Genomic DNA, 18,208 nt, shown 5'->3' with positions numbered 1-18,208 from the left:
TTATTTCAGGTTAACAAAAAGATCTTCCCTGAAGAGATTCTTATCACAAAAATAAATCCTAACTAATCTGCAGCAAGACCACAAAATGAAATTTCTTCCAATTCTGCAATACTTGAGAATCATAACGTATTTACTACTTATTTAGAAAGTGCCCAGTGCTGTCTCAGTGACTGCTCTGTCACACACAGCTGAGGGTTTATGGGGAAGACTGTTCCAAATCAACCCAGCAATGCATGGCATTCCTTCTTTGTCATGACTTCTTCTAAGTACTGTGGAATTACATTTTAACCTAATGAGGTAGCTACTCTGAAAAAAACGTTAACTCCTGAACAGCCACATCTCTCCTGTAATGACAAGAAATTCCATTGACAGCATTCTCCTAAGAATAAAGTAATGAGTAGAACTCCCGTACTATTCATACTGTCTAAAGCTCAGAAATGGAAGATGTTAGCATTTTTCAAAAAATTATTCTAACCAAAACCAGCAGCATATGCCACTGGCTCCAAAGACAGCCAGGCCCAGTGTTTGCACAGTCTGCAAGTGTTGGCCTGTGTGAGACTAAGCTGAGATAGAAACAAAGCTTGCCTTAGGATAGCTACTTAGAAGGGCTTATTAGCTCAAGCACAGCACCAATGTCGATACAGTCATACCATTTTTACACGATCCAAGCTAGTTCACATACCTTAGAAACATAGAATCAACCAGGCTGGAAAAGACCTTTAAGATCATCAAGTCCAACTATTCCCCTAGCAATGCCAAGTTCATCACTAAACTACATCACTGAGGGCCTCACCTACACGAATTTTAAACACTTCCATGGACGGTGACTTCACCACTGCCCTGGGCAGCCTGTTCTGATGCCTGAGAACCCTGTGGGAAAGAAATTTTCCCTAATATCCAGTCTAAACCTCCCCTGGCGCAGCTTGAGGCTGTTTACTCTTGTCCTATCAATTGTTACTTCGGAGCAGAGACGAGCCCCCTCCTGGCTCCATCCTCATTTCAGGCAGCTGTAGAAAGCAAAAACCCTGAGCCTTCTCTTCTCCAAACTAGCCCCCTCCCCACAGGTCCCTCAGCTGTTCCTCTTCACCAGCTTCACCAGGCCCTTCACCAGCTCCATTGCCCTTTTCTGGACCTGCTCCAGCACCTCAATGTCTCTCTTGTAGTTAGGGGCCCAGAACTGAAAACAGAATTCAAGGTACAGCCTCACCAGTGCCCAGTACAGGGGGATTATCACTGCCCTGGGTCCTGCTGGCCACACTACTGCTGATACAGGCTACAGATAAGCTCGTTGCTGCATGCATCGTAAGACTTTTCAATCCACTTCTCGTTTTTTTCCTTTCATCTTGCAATTTCAGGCCAGTCTGCCAATACTTAGACTGAAAAAAGGCAATGCAATACAGTTTTAGAAAAACTGTCTTTTGGGATACTTAAAAGTATCCCAAAAAATTTACAGCTACTTAAAAATGAACTGAGGCCTTCATTGCCAGATCCCATTCATAGCTCTGGATCAGAATCCTGGCATGAGTCAGGAAATCTATAGAAAAGTATATACAGATTGTGCAATGAGCATTTCATATTTATACATGGTCCATGGATTTCAAAGACTGTCTAATCTCTTACTTGCAACCAAGCAGCATATTTCAGTTCTTTGAAACTGGATTTAGGATACTTATTTACCAACTTAAATTTCTCTACTCAAATCTCAATCTCTCAATCAAATAATTTCTTGATCTTATTTTGCTTAATATTTTTACCCTCAAAACCACAGTATTTTCAGTAAAACACTCTCGAACTCAACAGCAAAAAAACAAACCACATGAACTTCATGCATGTGAAATAACAATGAAGTCATTAAAATCAACAATATTTCTTAGTTATCTTTTATACAGTGTTCAAGTACTGCAAAAGTAACAGTATTGACAACATGACAAAAAAACCCTAATTCGAGAAACAAACACTGAATTTGAAAACCATCTTACAAGAACGCAGGCTGAGCACAACTACCTGAGGCCAGGCTTCTACTAAGTCAGAGACACTTTTGTTTTAAATTAATAAATAAAAAGAACACTCTGCTCCCAAAGAGACACTTGAGTTAGTAACTTTAATAGCAGTAGGATTTAGAACTCCAGTTTCTCCAAGGGGATTCTTCATGTCAACTCTACATTTTATCAAGCTAACAGCTTAATATGCAAGAAGGCTTTTTCAAAGCAAAAGAGTGTTTTCAAACTGCTATTTTTAAAAGAAGTGCTGTTTAAAGTATCCCACAAATGCTCTACCTCCTATTGTACAAACCATACCTGTTTGACTCCTGTTGTATAACCATTAATCATGGGTTATATAGGTTCTGAATGATCAGTTTCTCTTCTTTGACCCTTCAAGTTCTATTGTACTACAATTTCACTAAAAAGTAATACAGCATTCTGAGGGAGAGGGGTTTGTTCTTGGGTAGTCTGAGCCTTACTTCATCTAGCTCAAAACTAAATCTCGAAGGTAGGGGGTGGGGAGGAGGGAATCTCTCTTCCATCTAGTGACAGGATGTGCTTACTACAGCAGTAATGCTTGTGCAACTGGTAATATATAATGCAACTTGTTCTCTCTTCCTCTTGATATTTCATGCTTTAAAAAAATAAAAATCAAAGATCTACAGTAGAACTTTTCCTCCAGTTTAGCTGCCACAAAAGCACATTCTGTGCTGTTAAGCAGCTGCTTTTCCAGCCAAATTTTCTCAAAAATAGATCAGCACCTTCATCAAAAGCCTTATTTGAGCCTCAGTGAGCCTTGCCCATGTAACTTAAGTTGTATTTCAGCAGACAAAACCCTTGCACGTCTACCACAGAAAAACTGGAGCCGCAACTGTGAATCACCATTCAGAGGCAACGTGCGTTCCTTGTATTTCAGTCCAGACACATCTTTTGCTTACTAACACTACGAAACACACCAACAGCTCAGCCTCCCAAATCAGTCTGTGATTCTGTGCATGCATGAGAACCTAGCTACGCTAATAAGCTCCCTGGAAAAAGACTCATTCATTTGCTTTGTGTTATGCTTACACCAGCTATTCCTCATTTTGAAAATACAAAACTTGCTCAGGTACCTCCAAGTTACAAATACTGCTGTTTTTCCTGAAAACTGACATGATTTTAACCTTCCCCTAGTATGCATTCTTAACAATAGAGACCATCTCTGTGTGGAGCACAAGCACAGCAACTACATGTCACTGAAGTTAACCAGAAGCTAGACAGCAATGGCCAGCATGGTTCATAGGTAGGGTTTATTTCCTTCAGCTCATTGCCTGAGGACCACAAATATGAAGTTTGTAACTGCCTCAGAGCAAGGGCATTTCATTTCATTTCAAATACAGGCAAAAAAAGATAAAACACATTTGCCTTTGAAAGACCCTGTGAATATCCTCACTGATGTTTTACTACATCTAACCACTCCAAGGTCAACTGACAATGTAGAAGGTACCAATTCTGCATCATGGGCCCCCGTGGAGTCCCACCAACTTCCTGAACAAGCTGATCACATGGCCAAGCACAACGGGAGAAGGCAGAAACATGTGACAAGAAGTGGAGAAAGGAAGTACTTTCAGCAGCAGCAGCACAAACCTAAACCAGGCTGAATGTATAGCAACAGCTTTAGAAAAGTGTTTCAACACTGGAACACTTAAAATGTTTTTAATTCGAAGTTCCACCCTTCAAGTTCCCAGAACTTTCTGGGATTTCTATTCTAACAGAACAACCCTTCATGGTTCAAAAATCTAGGATCATTTCCAGACGTTTTTAATTTAGAGCTATTAGACAAAGTTTTGCTATTTTCTTTATAAAAAAGTGTGTCTGTCCAGCACCAGGTGGAGAAAAACCTGGTTTCACTGACAAAACCCTAAGGACAAAAGCCCAGCTCTCCTTCCCTTAGTCCTTGTTTTCCTCACCTCCTCAGAAAAAAGAAAAAGAAGTCACTAGTGAGAATTTGCAGCACAGATCATTTGTCGTATCTTTTGGAACCACAGTTCCTGTTGGGCAAACAGCCATTTTGGGGGAGTAAATGCCCACATACATTTTACTGTTGCTGATCAGTAAGTGAACTAGAATGGACTTAAAACTCATAGCTGAACAAGCATTACAAGAAAGCATTGCCGATTTTAACATCTATTTCAAAAGCGTACTCTAGGGAACAGTTAGGACAAAATGAAGGTATGAAACCCTAAAAACCAAGATCTATGCATCCTGGATGTAAAATTGTTCTCATAATAGCAGTGGCAGCAACTACAGCTGCAGCAGAATAAATGTGAAGGCAACTAAGACTGCCTTCAGCCCTTGTTTCCCAACTCAGAATTCAAGGTTCTTTGTTATAAAGTTAGGAACCAATGCGGAAAACCTCTGCCTAAGAGTCGACTCAGAGAAACAAGTAATTCAGGAATACATTTAAGTGGAAACACTAAGCACAGCCAATGACACTGTTACACCAGGAGTAAACAAGAAGCATGAGAGAAAGTAAAGCAGATACAGGCATGAGAGGACATTTAGCAAAACCCAGGGCAAGGCCAAAGGTCAAACTGCATTCCCTACAAACAGTTTTTGTACAAAAGAATTTGGGTATTTCTTATCCAACTTAATGCCTGCCAAGAAAGTGCTTTTCATTAACAAGAGCGGGGAAGAAGATTCAAAAACCTATTGATTGGCAAACTACTGGCAGTTCCAGAAAGAACGAACTGCTGCTGAACAGAATGTGAAGAAAAGGCATTTGTCCACCACCCTCTTGGAAACTACTGTTAAAACTTGGCAGGGGAGATGATGCTTAATAGCACTGTGAGTAACAGTGCTGCAGACTCCACAACTGAACTGAAGAAAACGCTCAGATTCACCAAATATTCTACCAGAGTATTTGCAAGCTGTACGACAAAGCTGTTGGTTACTTTTCACTTCAACTGGGACACTAACTGCTGCTGTTTCTCTTACATCATACGAAAGCGAATGAGAAGGAAAGACCTATAAGATGAAATCTGCAAAAACAAAACCATCATGTTCAAGGAGGGCTTTTTCCTGAGCTAAGAGGAGAGTAGAACATTTAAATAACAAAATATGCTTAAGAGAGCTCTCTTCTAACATAGTAAGAAACACAGACATTACCTGCAGTATAGACAAAGGTTGGGTTTTCTTTTTCCTTTTATCATTTCACCACTTAAAATGCACTCAACTGCAACTTCTAAAGCTACTGCAAACCTGCAACTTCTAAAGCTACACCTCACTGCACAGCGAATGATCATCCCCCTGCATTTCAGATTCCGTGTTTTCCAGCACACAAGTACAAACTCTTCTGGTCTGCTTCTGGATTTCCCCGGGATGTAAACAAACTAACTAACACCAAATATACAAATTACCTAGTGCTATTATCACTCAAATTCTAAGCTCAGGAGGAAGTCTTCGCATCTTGCAATAATTAGTAAGCATCAAAAGAAGGTAATGGGCTGCATTTTAAATTCAAACAAATCAACTTCCAAGCAATTCTAAGCACTGTGAAATTATAATACCTAAATGGTTGGCATACATTTCCCACATGGCCAAGAACTGAGAGAATGAAAGTCTACAACAACTTCAGTTTTTCCATATATTTCTGATCCTCTACTTACATGATGATTAAAAAGAAGTTGTGGATTACTGTTAGATGAATCTAGGGGGAAAAAAGCAAACACAAACCCAAGAGCTTGCAAGTGTTTATCAGCAAGACAGAGTCTAACAACAAATAATAATTTAAGATCTTCCCTTCTAAGCTGAAATACAGAGAAAAGAAGAAAGTTGTTGTATTTCAAGGTGACAGTACAGTCTTTAGTGGCCTAGCAAATACTTTTAAAGAAGGTAAAGTATTCTGTGTTATTAAAGAGTTTGGTTTTCTTAACTAGGAATTAATTCAGCCTGAAACCATCAGCTACTTCTTACAGATCACTTAAAACATTAATTTTTGAAAAGTAAACTTGCCTAAAATAACTAATAAACCACATGTATTAAAATCTGAAAGGCCTGCTGCAAGTAATCATTAAGTACAACAAACTATTGAATAAACAAGCTTTCAATTAATACTAAGTTTATATCCCTAATGAAATAGGCCAAACAGTAAATGCTTTTACTGAGGAAAACTGCATATTTTCTAAGGAAGTAAGAACCATCCCTGGATCTTAGATAAGAGACCGGAGATACACATAACTGAATTTACAAGTTATTTTCACAAAACGGAAGTGAATGATGAAGTGATAAAACTACAAATACTGCTCCTCTCCTCTCTCTGTCCCAATAGCACTTTAAACACTCAGAGAGAGGAACCTGATGTTGCAATTAAGCCCAGCTTGTTTATTTTATATACACAATACCAAGCTACTGACTGCATGAGCAATATCCTGATGCAAAACTGACTGGGAGATATAGCAAAATCAGTATTCCACTGTGTTTCAGTATTTTCCTTATCTATACTAAACACATTTTTTGGTATTTACTATAAATATCTCAGTATTTCATGCATATGAATCTCAAGCACAAGTAATTTCTGTCTAACAATTCCTTATTTTCGAAAGTGGAGTAATTCTTTCAAAACATCACAGTTGACATCAAAGTGAAATTATAGATAAAATTAGGTAAAACATATTTTTGTGCTTATACTGTGTGCCATAAAAAAAGTAAAATGGGACTGTGAAGTAACAGTAAGTGTTTCCAGCAACTTATCGCCTCTGTCTTACCACCACTGTCTATAGAAAAGGTAGATTTTTCTAGAAAGGAAACAAAGCAAACACGAAAGAGTTCTCATAAATCTATTTGGCTCCCTCAGATGTGAAGACTGTCAAATCCCCAAGAACTAATTTTCTTCGTATTTTTATTACAGCTTCTAGAAACTAAGAAGTTTTACATCTTCTCACTTTGAGGTAAGTGGGACAGCTTTAATCAACTTCAAATACAAGAACAGCTCATTAGAAGGCAAAAACCACTGCAGAACAGACTAATAACAGAAGTTCTCAACTTCAAGACAGTCAAACGGACTTCAGAATTTGGAAAGTGCAGTATTTCTACATTCCAAGGGGTGGAAATAACAACAACAACAATAATAATAATATAAATACTTTCATATGGGGTTGAAGGTCAAAGCATATAAGGTCATAAAGATCCTTTTTCTGAACTTAGCAGAAAAGATCAGTCCTGGACAGAATGTATACACAACTTCCCAGAAGGAATTTCCACATTCTTCCCTTCCTACGTCAGCTAGGAAATTATGGGAGATACTTGAATTTGTCACCCAAGAACTGCCTCCACACAGCTGATAAATTCATCCTAATGTAAGTAAACAGGAAGCCCCCCTCTAAGGATTAGATTTTGGGGGTAGTTGAGGTGGAAGATTACTGAGAAGGTCCTGTGAATAGATCTATGAGAAAGGTGGCTGCAATAAATTAAAGAAAGGTGGAATGGCAGGGGGGTTGGAACTAGATGATCTCAAGGTCCTTTCCAACCCTAACTATTCTATGATTCTATGGTTCTATGAAATCGGACAGAAGCACACACCATAGCTTCTTTGTGAGGGAGGAAGAGGTAGACAAGGAACAGCTCTAAGCAACTCCAAAGAGGTAGCTTTAAATTCCTGCAAGAAGAGATTCATGTGTGAGGCTCAATTTAAGAAAAAAAGAGGGCTTTTTGTTTTGTTTAAAAGAAGGTTGCACAAAATATCGTTACAAAGTGGCAGACAGGAATATTATCTTACTATTTTGAAAAGTAGAGTGCAGCAGCACAACTTCACCACAAAACTTGTTTTTTCCAGACCACAGCATACACATTCAGCTTATCAACAGACAGAAACCACCTAATTGTGTGGAATGGAGGAGCTGATTTTAGGGTGCTTCTTTGTTTGTTTTAAGCAGCACCATTTCCAATACAGCAGTTCTAGCTCATTGCCAAATGTGGGTAATCACTGGTATTCCATCAAGAATTTCAATAACGCTAAAAGCCCACAGATAAGAAGGAAGAAGGTATAACTGCTGTCCAGCCCGCTAAAAAGAAAACCAGAACAATCAGAAATCTTCAAGCTAAATCCTCAAGTACAGTGATTTCCCATTACTTGTATATACCTGAATCCTACTGCTTAATTGTTATTTTACAACTTTTTGCTTTCTTCCCTGTGTACAATGTCCAGACAAGTAAACACTGTAAGACAGGGATAAAAACGAAACGTCATCTCCCATAAAGTGTTGTCAAATGGACACAGTGAAGAAGGGGAATATATTTTAACCCAGTCTCTAGGCATCACTTGCCACACTCCAAGGAGATTTTCACACTTAGAAAAATCATTCTTCCACTAACAGAATTAAAAGTTTCAAAGTTTTCTTTACAAGTACTGGAAACACCACACCTTGCACAAAATCTTTAACACAAGTATCTCATCACAACTTAAATGGAAGAGGAAGGTTCAACCATCAGGTCATTATCACAAACTCCTACAATTATAGATGTATAAAAAAAAGCACACTGTTTCTGCAGAGAAAACCCATACACTGGTAATTATAAAAACATCTGAGCAACTCTCAGAATATTAGAAGAATGAAATTTAACATTCTATCCAAATTCTACTTTAGGTGATCTTATTTCTCCCTGCATTGTCAACTGAATAAAACTCAGGATTATTCACTTCCCATATTAATTAGGTATTAAGTATAAAGCAAATAAAAACATCCTCAGCAGTCTACTTCAAAAGCTAGCAGACATGTGCGAACAGCTAGAATGTTACTGTGGTACTTATACAGACTCAAGTTACAATATCCTGTAGCAAAACCAGGATTCATTTAAGGAAAAGTGAAAATATGTATTAGAAAGGCAATAATAATTAGAAACTCCTCACACCCCCTTCCCGTATTGAAGGATGATCCAGAAACTTCCGAATTCTGGAAACATGAAGACAGCACAAGTTGATGAAACACAATCTGAAAATCAAAACGCATAAAATGAGATACAGTATCTTGGTATGAAGAAAATACATGTCCTTAAATCCACATGCTCACTGAAGATATTAACAAGGTCTGCATTTAACGAAGCTGCATATTACCTCATTCTTCTCTTAGTCTGACCTAAGCAGAAATCAAGCACAAAATCAATTATTCTGACAGAAGCCAAGTGCTCAGACTCTTAGAACAGCTACAAAAGCTGTTGAAACCTCTATTTTCTGTAAAGCTGTTGAAAAACTGCACCTATAAAGCTGCAAACATTAAATGTCCTAAAAATCAGAAGTCTTCTCAGAGGAAATATAAACGACATAAGCACTCACTCACTCCCTTCCTCTCTGCAATTAGCAATTTCAGCAACCTTTCAGCAGATACTGACTGCATTTAACTGTTTTTATGGGAGCCTCATTACAAAAGCTTGTAACACAAGAAGCTGGCTGTCTGTACAGTCAAATCAAAGGCAGGAAACACCAAAACTAGACTCACGCACTTTGCACACCTGAACTCTATTTACTGCCTCACCATAAGGTTATAATACCTTTCCCTAGTGGATACAGGTACAGACATTTTCTAAACAGAATGCAGGAAAAGTATAACTTCAACACATTTGCCAAATATTTTTTGTGTACTTCTAAAGGACAGAGTTCTCAAGCATGCGTTCACTGACAACCATCTTTCTCAAGTTCACAGGAGCTTTATTTACTATTTTGAACATGAGTGGTCCTAGAGCAAACTGCACTAGAGGTACTTCAAGCATGGTATCACCTGGGTGCTTTCTGAAAAGGACTCCAACATTGCATAGTGAAGCAGAGGGCAGCCAGAGCACACTACAGCTCTGGTATAGCTATGAGTAGTTAAATCTTCTTTTGAAACAGTGAGAACTCACTTCTGTGGGTGAGCCAGAAAAATCAAACTTTTTGTGGCTTACACAAAACTCAAGAAAGATTTCACAAACAGAATCATCAGATAATTCTACAGCTCATTGAGAATTTCATTCAATTAATTCACTGCAAGTGAGACTGACTACTCAAAAGCTTCTTTTTTCTGGGATGTTACTTTAGATAAGTTTGCAAGAAAGCAGCAGTTCTGTACACATAGCTGATCATGGGTCTGAAACAGTTAATTTATTTGAAGTATGACTGAAAACCTGATGTAATATGTTTCTATTTACTGCTTTACTGTGATAATAGTAGAAATCCATTACACAAATGGAATCTCTTCAAAGTTGCAACAATTTAGCTTTGTAGCACAGCACCTGGAACCCTTCTAAATTATTTTGTTTATTCACATAAAGCTTACATTCATACCAGTAAACCAAAGTCTTTATTCTGTATCTAAGTATACTAAATTATTACCTCAATATTCTGTCCAACTCTAACACAACTATGACACACACAAAATGTGGTTATTTTCTTTGTCCTCCGCAGTATCAACTGAAACCAAAGCCTTTCTCCACAGAAGTCACGCAGACCTCTAATCACCTATATCATATTCCTTTGCCTTTTTCCTAGTTCCTCTATTGCTATATGATTACCTATATTGATGTAATGACCTACTTGCAGCATCAGTATATGCATCTGTATGTTCATCTGCATGACTCCAGAGCTAAATGTGGAATTCAAGATACAGATTTACCTTGACTTTGTGCAACAGAATTACTGTTTCCTGGTTTTGCTGAGTTCCAGTCCAAACAGCTCCTAACATCCTAACACATAAATTATGTGTTAACCTGAACTTTTGATCATTCCAGTCCTTCATACTTCCTACAAAGCAGACGCAAGGTCTCAGAAAAAATCATGCTTCCCACGCTACCAACTGTTAGAACGCAGCAACTTTTGCAATCCTTACTAGAGTTTTACAATCTGAAAGTGCAACTAAAAGAAAACTGATTTTGCTTTCATTTTCTTATAGAGGGTTGTATGTATATAGAATTTAGCAGCAGGTACCAGGGCTCCAAACATTTACAGCCTTTTTCTTGAGAGGTTAATTTAGAAACCAGGAATATATACAATTAATTAAAATCCTGCCTTGTCACAGCCCAACAATGGAAAACATGCGAGCAATGCAAAACCTGCAAGCTGTTCTGTATTACTCATGGCCAGGGCAAACTAGGGCAGCTAAAAGCAATGGCAATAGGACATAATGTTGCCTGAAAGAGTTATTTGTTCAATATTTTACTCATGCCAAAAAGCACTGCAGATCACTGTGCAAGACAATGTTCCTCAAATATTCTTTTAGGCCAATACACTCGGCCTATTCGCAGTGTCATGGCAGATGTGAGGTGAATGTGACTACACAAAACAGTCACGGAGAAGGAAAAGGATAAATTAGAAAACACCAACACTTCAGAGAAATTACTAAAAATTAATACAGAACTGAAACTAAAGAGACAAAAAAGAGGCATTAGAAGCAGAAAAAAGAAATTAAAAAAGGAGAGGTGCTGGATAATAGGAGATGGACAGTAAAATAATGCAGAAAAAATCAGCCATGGTGTCCTACAGATCTGGAACAGCAAGACAACAACCAAAAGGAGCTACATAAGCAAGAGCAAGCAAGAACAGCAGCTATTGCACATAGTTCTTCACTCATGAAAAACATCAAAATGAAATACACAATAATATTAACTGATTAGGTAAACACCTGTCTCCACAGGTCACAACGTTCCACTATTTTTATTCCCTGTATTAGCCTTCTGCTCAGCATATGGAAACTGAATTATAGATATCCTAATTCAGATCAAATCTGCAGCCAACTATCAACTTTTTTCCCTGAACATTAAATTCCACCTAGCTTTATAATATTTCTTAACTCATGTTGAGGTTCTGCCAGTATTCTTCCAAATTTAGTCTTCCTACATTATTTTAGGTTCCTTTAGGATTTTTTATTCACTACCAGGTCTACTACTGAAATCAATATAACTCCATGCTTTCAGCTGGTCATAACTGGTCACTCAAAAAATGTCTTGGGAGACAGACAGAAGGAGAGTAAATTCATTTTTGAGAAGCAGTCAAATCTATTTTCTCTTTTGTCCTTACACGTATAAAAAAGAAGTATAAAACCCTTATCACTGTGAATGTAAACTCTTATACCCCTGGGTGCTGTACAAAACTTAACTAAGCAGAAGAAAAATACAAGTTTAGCACTGCTATTCAGCAGAGAAATCAATTTAATCCATTAGTTCTTCAGATGCATAAAAGTATACTGAAACAAAAGCTGAGAATTTAGAAGACAGTCCACATAAATAATCATCAAAAGCAGTTAGCTAAAAAGGAGCCAAGAAGCAGATAGCCCCATGCATCAAAACCATTCCAGCCATTTGAGGAAAGAAAGACACCTGAGCTTGCATTGGAAAAGGGCTGAAAACCCTGGTGAAGTCTTATCACTACCATTGTCCCCCAAATATACTTCTGCTAACTTGTACTACGTCAGGATATTTCAAACCACCGTAAGACACAGCAACAGGCATTTTCTTGTGAAAACTAGAGCAATAATTAAGATGTACTTACTAGCAATCATGATTTTAAATTGAGAAACTCAGCAATGAATAGGAGACTGCAAAATCCTTTTCTTGACTCAAAGTACTCCCAGTATAACTAACTGAAAATGAAGCTTCTTGTATAAACTCGTGCATTTGTAAGGAAATGTTTGAGGACGAAGCTTCTGTATCATGTAGTGCTGACAGCAAAAAAAAAAATCATTGCTACTACGGAAGACTCACAAATTTGTAGGCTTTTCTTTAAACAGTAAATTAATTCTAGCTTCCAGCAGAGAACATGATTGCTTGAGCCACTTGACCATACTCCCAACTAGCCTGATGACATCAGGTCAATCACAACAGGCAGTCAAGGCCAGTTCCCAGGCCACAATTACACTTGCTGGTGACTGGCAAATTCCATAGCCACTGGCTTCCAGGCTAGTTTTTTTTCGTCTTCAGAAATGACAAGGTTACTATGAAGTTACTATGATGCACAGAAAGCAGCTGTAGCACTCTGCCAGTTACTTCAGCAGCCCTAGGAAAGTAGAGATTCATTTTCTGAGGGCTACTTGAGATGTTTTTAAAGAGAAAATACCTGCTAGATCTGACTGTTCCACAGGACTGTCAACCACTACAGGGAGACAGAAAAAAAAGAAAACCTGCCAGCACTTTCAGTCTGAGTACTTGTGAGAACAAAACATAACCAGCACAGTACTCAACATTCAAGATGACGACTTTTACACCAGGGAGTCAAATCAGCCATAGACAAATGTACCCTACATCTAACTAAAATATACTAGTGCAAGATAATATTATTTCAAGTTATATAAACAGAGAAAGATTGAGTGTCTGTAAAGTATCTAAATGAAGGCTGATGCGTTCAGAGGATAACGGCTTCATAACAACCTATGACCAGAACTCAAATGCCTGCTCCACCAAGTCTTCCTGAAATACATATAATTTTTGTCTCCATTACTTATTTCTAAAATGGGGAAAAAATTGCTTCTTTACCCCATGATAATGACAATAATTACACTGTATTCCAAAACTAGAAAGATTGGAATACTAAAAGTAAGTCTTAAACAAAAGCATTTAAATGTATAAGCTTTTAATTTTACTACCAAAAAGCAAAGCCTAATTTCATGTGCAGTTTTCCCACGCATAAAATGGTCCCCTTCCAGTCATCACTGATACTTTGAAACATACAGAGCACTCCTGCACTGTTTTTGTCAGAAAAGGAACATTATGACTATCTGAATTTGGTAAATTAAAGACAGAAATCAACTGAGATTTTTAGTTAGGCCACTTGAAACCTTTCCCAATAACTAATATGCATTTGATTCCATTCTGAAATAGAGAAGAAAAAGCTTTTACTGGTAAACTATCTTTCAGCTCAACGATTAAATGAATTAACAAAATGCTGTGTTATACTCTTACTGTGCCAAGCAGTCCTTCAGCAAAAATAGCTCAAAGCCTTTACATCCTTATTATTCTTATTTAACAATTAGATATCAATACATCGTTTACACAGCTTACAGAAAGGAATTTCAACTCCCCCACTTCCTCTTCAGCTTACATACTCCCAGTCACAAAAACATGGTTATCCTTCATGTTCAGACAACAAACAAAACACACACAACACATTTAAATAACACGTGAGCAGAGAGGAAAGCTTCAAACATATACAAGTTTGTTTATACTGAGACAAGGAGCCCTAAAATGTTTCATTCTGAGACAACTACTGTGTATAAAGCCACTCAACAAATTCCTTCTAAGTGCAAGGATACAGGAGACTGGCAACGGCCTTCTGTCCTGTAGGCCATTAACATTGTACAGCTTTTAATCTTTCACACAAAATTAACAGACTCCTCCTAGAATATTGGGAAGCAGCAGCAGGCTGACCAGGTATACAATCTACCTTTCCGGATTAAATGTCTGCTATATTTTTTCCCATAATTATGCAAGACTCAACGCTGAGATCAGAGTTCTCTGCAGTCCCACATCCCTATGTGATGGAGAAGATATGGCTTATATGGAGCCTGAACAGGAGCATTGAATTCAGTATGTTTGAATTTCAGTATATTCAAACAATTCCAGTATCTATCTATATGTCATATATATATTTCATATATATTTCGTATGTATTTCACATATATATTTCAGTATATTTAGAGCTTTAGTATTTCCTTATGAAGTGACACCATAGAACACTGTTAATCCACAAATCTGATCAAGCTCATGACACTATGCATGTGTGTACATGTACATATATATGTACGCAGTACCTATGCATATATAGAGAGTACATGGTCCCAGCTACAGCAAATGAAACAGTCCATGAAGCAACAATCAGCTTAGATATGTGACATGAAAAACAAGTCTAAAACAACAGATAAAGATTCTTCACCAATTGCATATAAGCCTCTCCTATGTACACTGTGAAGAGAGCATAACAATAAGGTTCTGCCCTAAGAAAAGCAGCTTGTATACAGTAAGTTCTAAAATAAATTAACTGTAAGCAGTTGAAAAAAAAAAAAAAAAAAAAAAGGCAAAACAAAAACCCAGACTAAACTATTACCTGCTAGGACATCACTTCATTATACAAAATCACAGAATCCTAGAACAGTTTGGGTTGGAAAGGACCTTAAAGCTCATTCAGTTCCAAACCCCTGCCACAGGCAGAGACATATTTCACTGGAGCAGGTTGCTCCAAACCCCTGTGGCCCACCTGGCCTTGAACACTGCCAGGGATGGGGCAGCCACAGCTTCTCTGGGCACCCTCTGTCAGCGCCTCAGCACCCTCACAGGGAAGTACTTCTTCCTAGTATCCAATCTAAATCTACTCTCTGACAGTTTAAAGCCATAACCCCCTTGTCCTGTCACTATGTGCCCTCGTAAAAAATCCCTCTTCAGATTTCTTACAGGCTCCTTTTAGGTATTAGGATAAATCGTGAAAATAAATCATCTCTAAGTAAAAGCATACATTTTATTTTTCAGTGCTGCTAGTAAAAGCCAGCAAGGGAGCCATGGGGAAACGATGCGATTCACATGACAGGTCTGGAGACACATGGGACACCCACAGTCGTTCAGTCATACACACAGTTGGTAAAGGTTAACATGGCAAATTTCAGACAGAATTTTGCGACACCGGCCAGATCCACACAGCCAGAGATACGTCGGGCATTCGGGGGAAGAACATACAGCCATGCCACAACCGCACTCACAAGGCTCAAGGGGAAAAGCTGAAGCTCCGAGTATCTCAGAGGAAGCAGAAAGCAGATCTCACACAGCTTATGCTGCTTGGAAGAGGCACAAAAAGCCCCCTCCTTCGCACCCTACAAAGGAAGGGGAGCTGCTGGCCGCCCGTCGTCCCCTCATCCTCACCAAGAGGACGCTGACATCTGACCGGCCCCATTTGCAGCCCCGTTTTTCTCATCCTCGCCCGCATCCTTCCCCCCTTCCCCACACCCGTGTCTGCAGCCGCGGCCTCGCCTGGTGGCGGCCCCCGGCAGCCCGGCGCGGCACACGGGTGCAAGCGCCGAGCTCCACCCGGCAGGGGCCGTGCGCGGGTGTGGCGCGGCCGCAGCTGCCCCCCCCGCGAGGCGGCTGTTTGCCGAGGTGGGGAGGGGCGCTGAGGGAACCCCCTCCCCCGCCGGGCTCGCACAGGCCTCCCGCCCCTGTCCCCACCGGGGCCGCGGCGCCTCAGCGCCCCCCGCAGCCGAGCGCTCACCGGGCAGCGGCGGGGGCGGCGGAGCTCGGTGCGGGTGTTCCCCGAGGCCGGGGCAGGCGACAGGTCCCTGCCGGAGCCGCGTCCTCTCCTGCGGCAGCGGCGGCGGCTTGTCAAAGAGAAAACATGACGCGGGCGGGGAGGGGTGGAGGGGGGCGGCGAGATCTCGCGGGGCTACCGCGCGGCTCTCGCGAGGCGCCGGCCACTCCCCGCCTCCGCGCTTAGCGCCGCGAGCGGCTGCCTGCTGCGGAAAACCCGGGCGCGCGGGACCGGAGCGGGGCGAGGCGAGGCCAAGGGGCCCCGGGAGGGCCATAAGGGATGCGGTGGCATGAGCCGGGGAGAACGGGCGCACGGGCCGCCGGCGTGCGGCAGAGAGAGGAGCCCGAACCCACCGCACACGGCAGGCTGGGGCAGCGGGGACGGGACGGGTTTTCCTCGCCTGGCTGCAGGATACAGTGTAGTCAAAGTTCACCTGAATTCAAAGAGGGACTACAGGAACACAGGAAAAAGACTTCATCAGTAGTTACTAAAGACAACTCAACTGGTTGAAAACTGCCCGCAGACCACCGAGGGTCATAAAGTATGTGGGGACACATCACTTGCTTCTGCCTTTTCTTTCCCTGGCAGCTGCTGCGGGCTTTCCTCAGACATATGGTACCTATGTTCCCATCCTTATGTACTTGTCCTAAAACGCATCTGTGCCATGTCTTTCCTCAGTATAAGCCCCTCTCCCTCTGAGCTCAAAGCCCATCACCTTTCTTAGCAGTTTGTTCTGAGTTACAAAGTGGTTTAGGGATTAACCAAGTGTAGAGCTTAGGTCCCTGAAGGGGCTCTTGCACTGCATGTCACAAGTTCCAACCAAAATTAGATCAAATGACACAGGCAGCTTTGGAGGCAGATCCCAGGTATTCACAGCTCTTTATTCTGCCTGCCTAAAACGCTACTCATGGATTCATAATGCTTTGCAGCAGAAAAACAAAACAAACAAACACTTTGCTTTGGAAATAGTCTTTGACTCAACCAAGCTTAAACCAGACCAAAACCAGTCTCTGTTAGCAACCATCCCATAAGATTACAGAATCACTGACTGGTTTGGGTTGGAAGGGACCTTTAAAGATCATCTAGTTTCAACCGCCTACCACGGGCAAGGACATGAAATGTCAACCTACAGAACAATGCTCAAGACAACCCATTTTTCTTCAAGAAGTCTGAAGTTTAGCTTTGTACTCTTAACTGCATGGGCTACTCGTCTAAAGTCATAGTCAAACTGCTGTTAATCTGCAGCTTCTCTGCAACCCATGCAAAACCACACATAACCAAAAATGGAATATAATATAAAAACATTTTAAAGCATTCTGTAAGTCTTTAAAATATGCCAGCTAAAAGTTGCTGTGTAGGAAATAAACTTAAAAAAATTCAACAGATGCATCAAGATACCTTCAATTCAGCAATGTCCAGCAGATGTGCTATTCTACAGAACAGAAAGCAGACTGAAGAGACGCGCTAAGCAGTGCTCTTCAACATGCTAACATGCCCCACACCCACATTCTTACATTAACCGCAGCATTGAGACAAACCTTATCATTAACTGCATGTTTTTATGGCTTGCAGGCTCCACCAGCAACCCAGTGTTTTAGAGTTCTCAAAGAATTTCTTAGCTTTGCAAATGGATACTAAGTTCAGGAAGCTGCAAAGTTTCCTTGTTTTGTTTGTCAAGCCTTGACGTGGCCAGTCAATCACCTAGCAATGCTGAGGGTCTAGAACACCTATATGCGGATGTATCTATCCCCACAGAGACCCAGAATCTAAGGTACACTGGAGCCATTATGCAGCCACTCTCCAGAATGGCACCCGAGGTGCCAAGAACACAAGAAGAATCAAGGAAGCAAATTAATAGTAGTGTTTCAAATTAAACATCTTTCTGTCATTTTACAATACATACCTTTTTAAACATACATGAGGACTATAATACAGACTGTTGTAATCAAAGTACCTAACTCTAATATGCCTTGAAAATCTTTGTCATGAAATTTCCCAT

The 18,208-nt window shown here is 40.2% G+C and overlaps 1 protein-coding gene across 9 annotated transcripts in view; it reads right to left on the bottom strand.

Moving 5' to 3' along the window:
* The window catches only part of HERC1 (HECT and RLD domain containing E3 ubiquitin protein ligase family member 1), a 115,153-nt gene that overhangs the window by 78,822 nt on the left and 18,123 nt on the right, over positions 1–18,208 (bottom strand). For 6 of the 9 annotated variants that reach the window (XM_080626611.1, XM_080626618.1, XM_080626616.1 and 3 more), the window contains exon 1: positions 16,174–16,283. The exons of 1 other annotated variant lie outside the window; for it this stretch is intronic. The gene's annotated coding sequence lies outside the window, so the exon portion shown is untranslated. Of the gene's footprint in view, positions 1–8,870; positions 8,951–16,173; positions 16,297–18,208 lie in introns of those variants that run through there. 2 more of the 9 variants (XM_080626612.1, XM_080626613.1) reach the window with 2 other exon arrangements.

The sequence above is a fragment of the Psittacula echo genome (genome assembly GCF_963264785.1).
Source record: "Psittacula echo genome assembly, chromosome: 10".
In the NCBI taxonomy this organism is placed as follows: domain Eukaryota; kingdom Metazoa; phylum Chordata; class Aves; order Psittaciformes; family Psittacidae; genus Psittacula; species Psittacula echo.
Note: the sequence above shows the minus strand (reverse complement) of the source record. Positions and strands in the feature narration are given on the sequence as shown.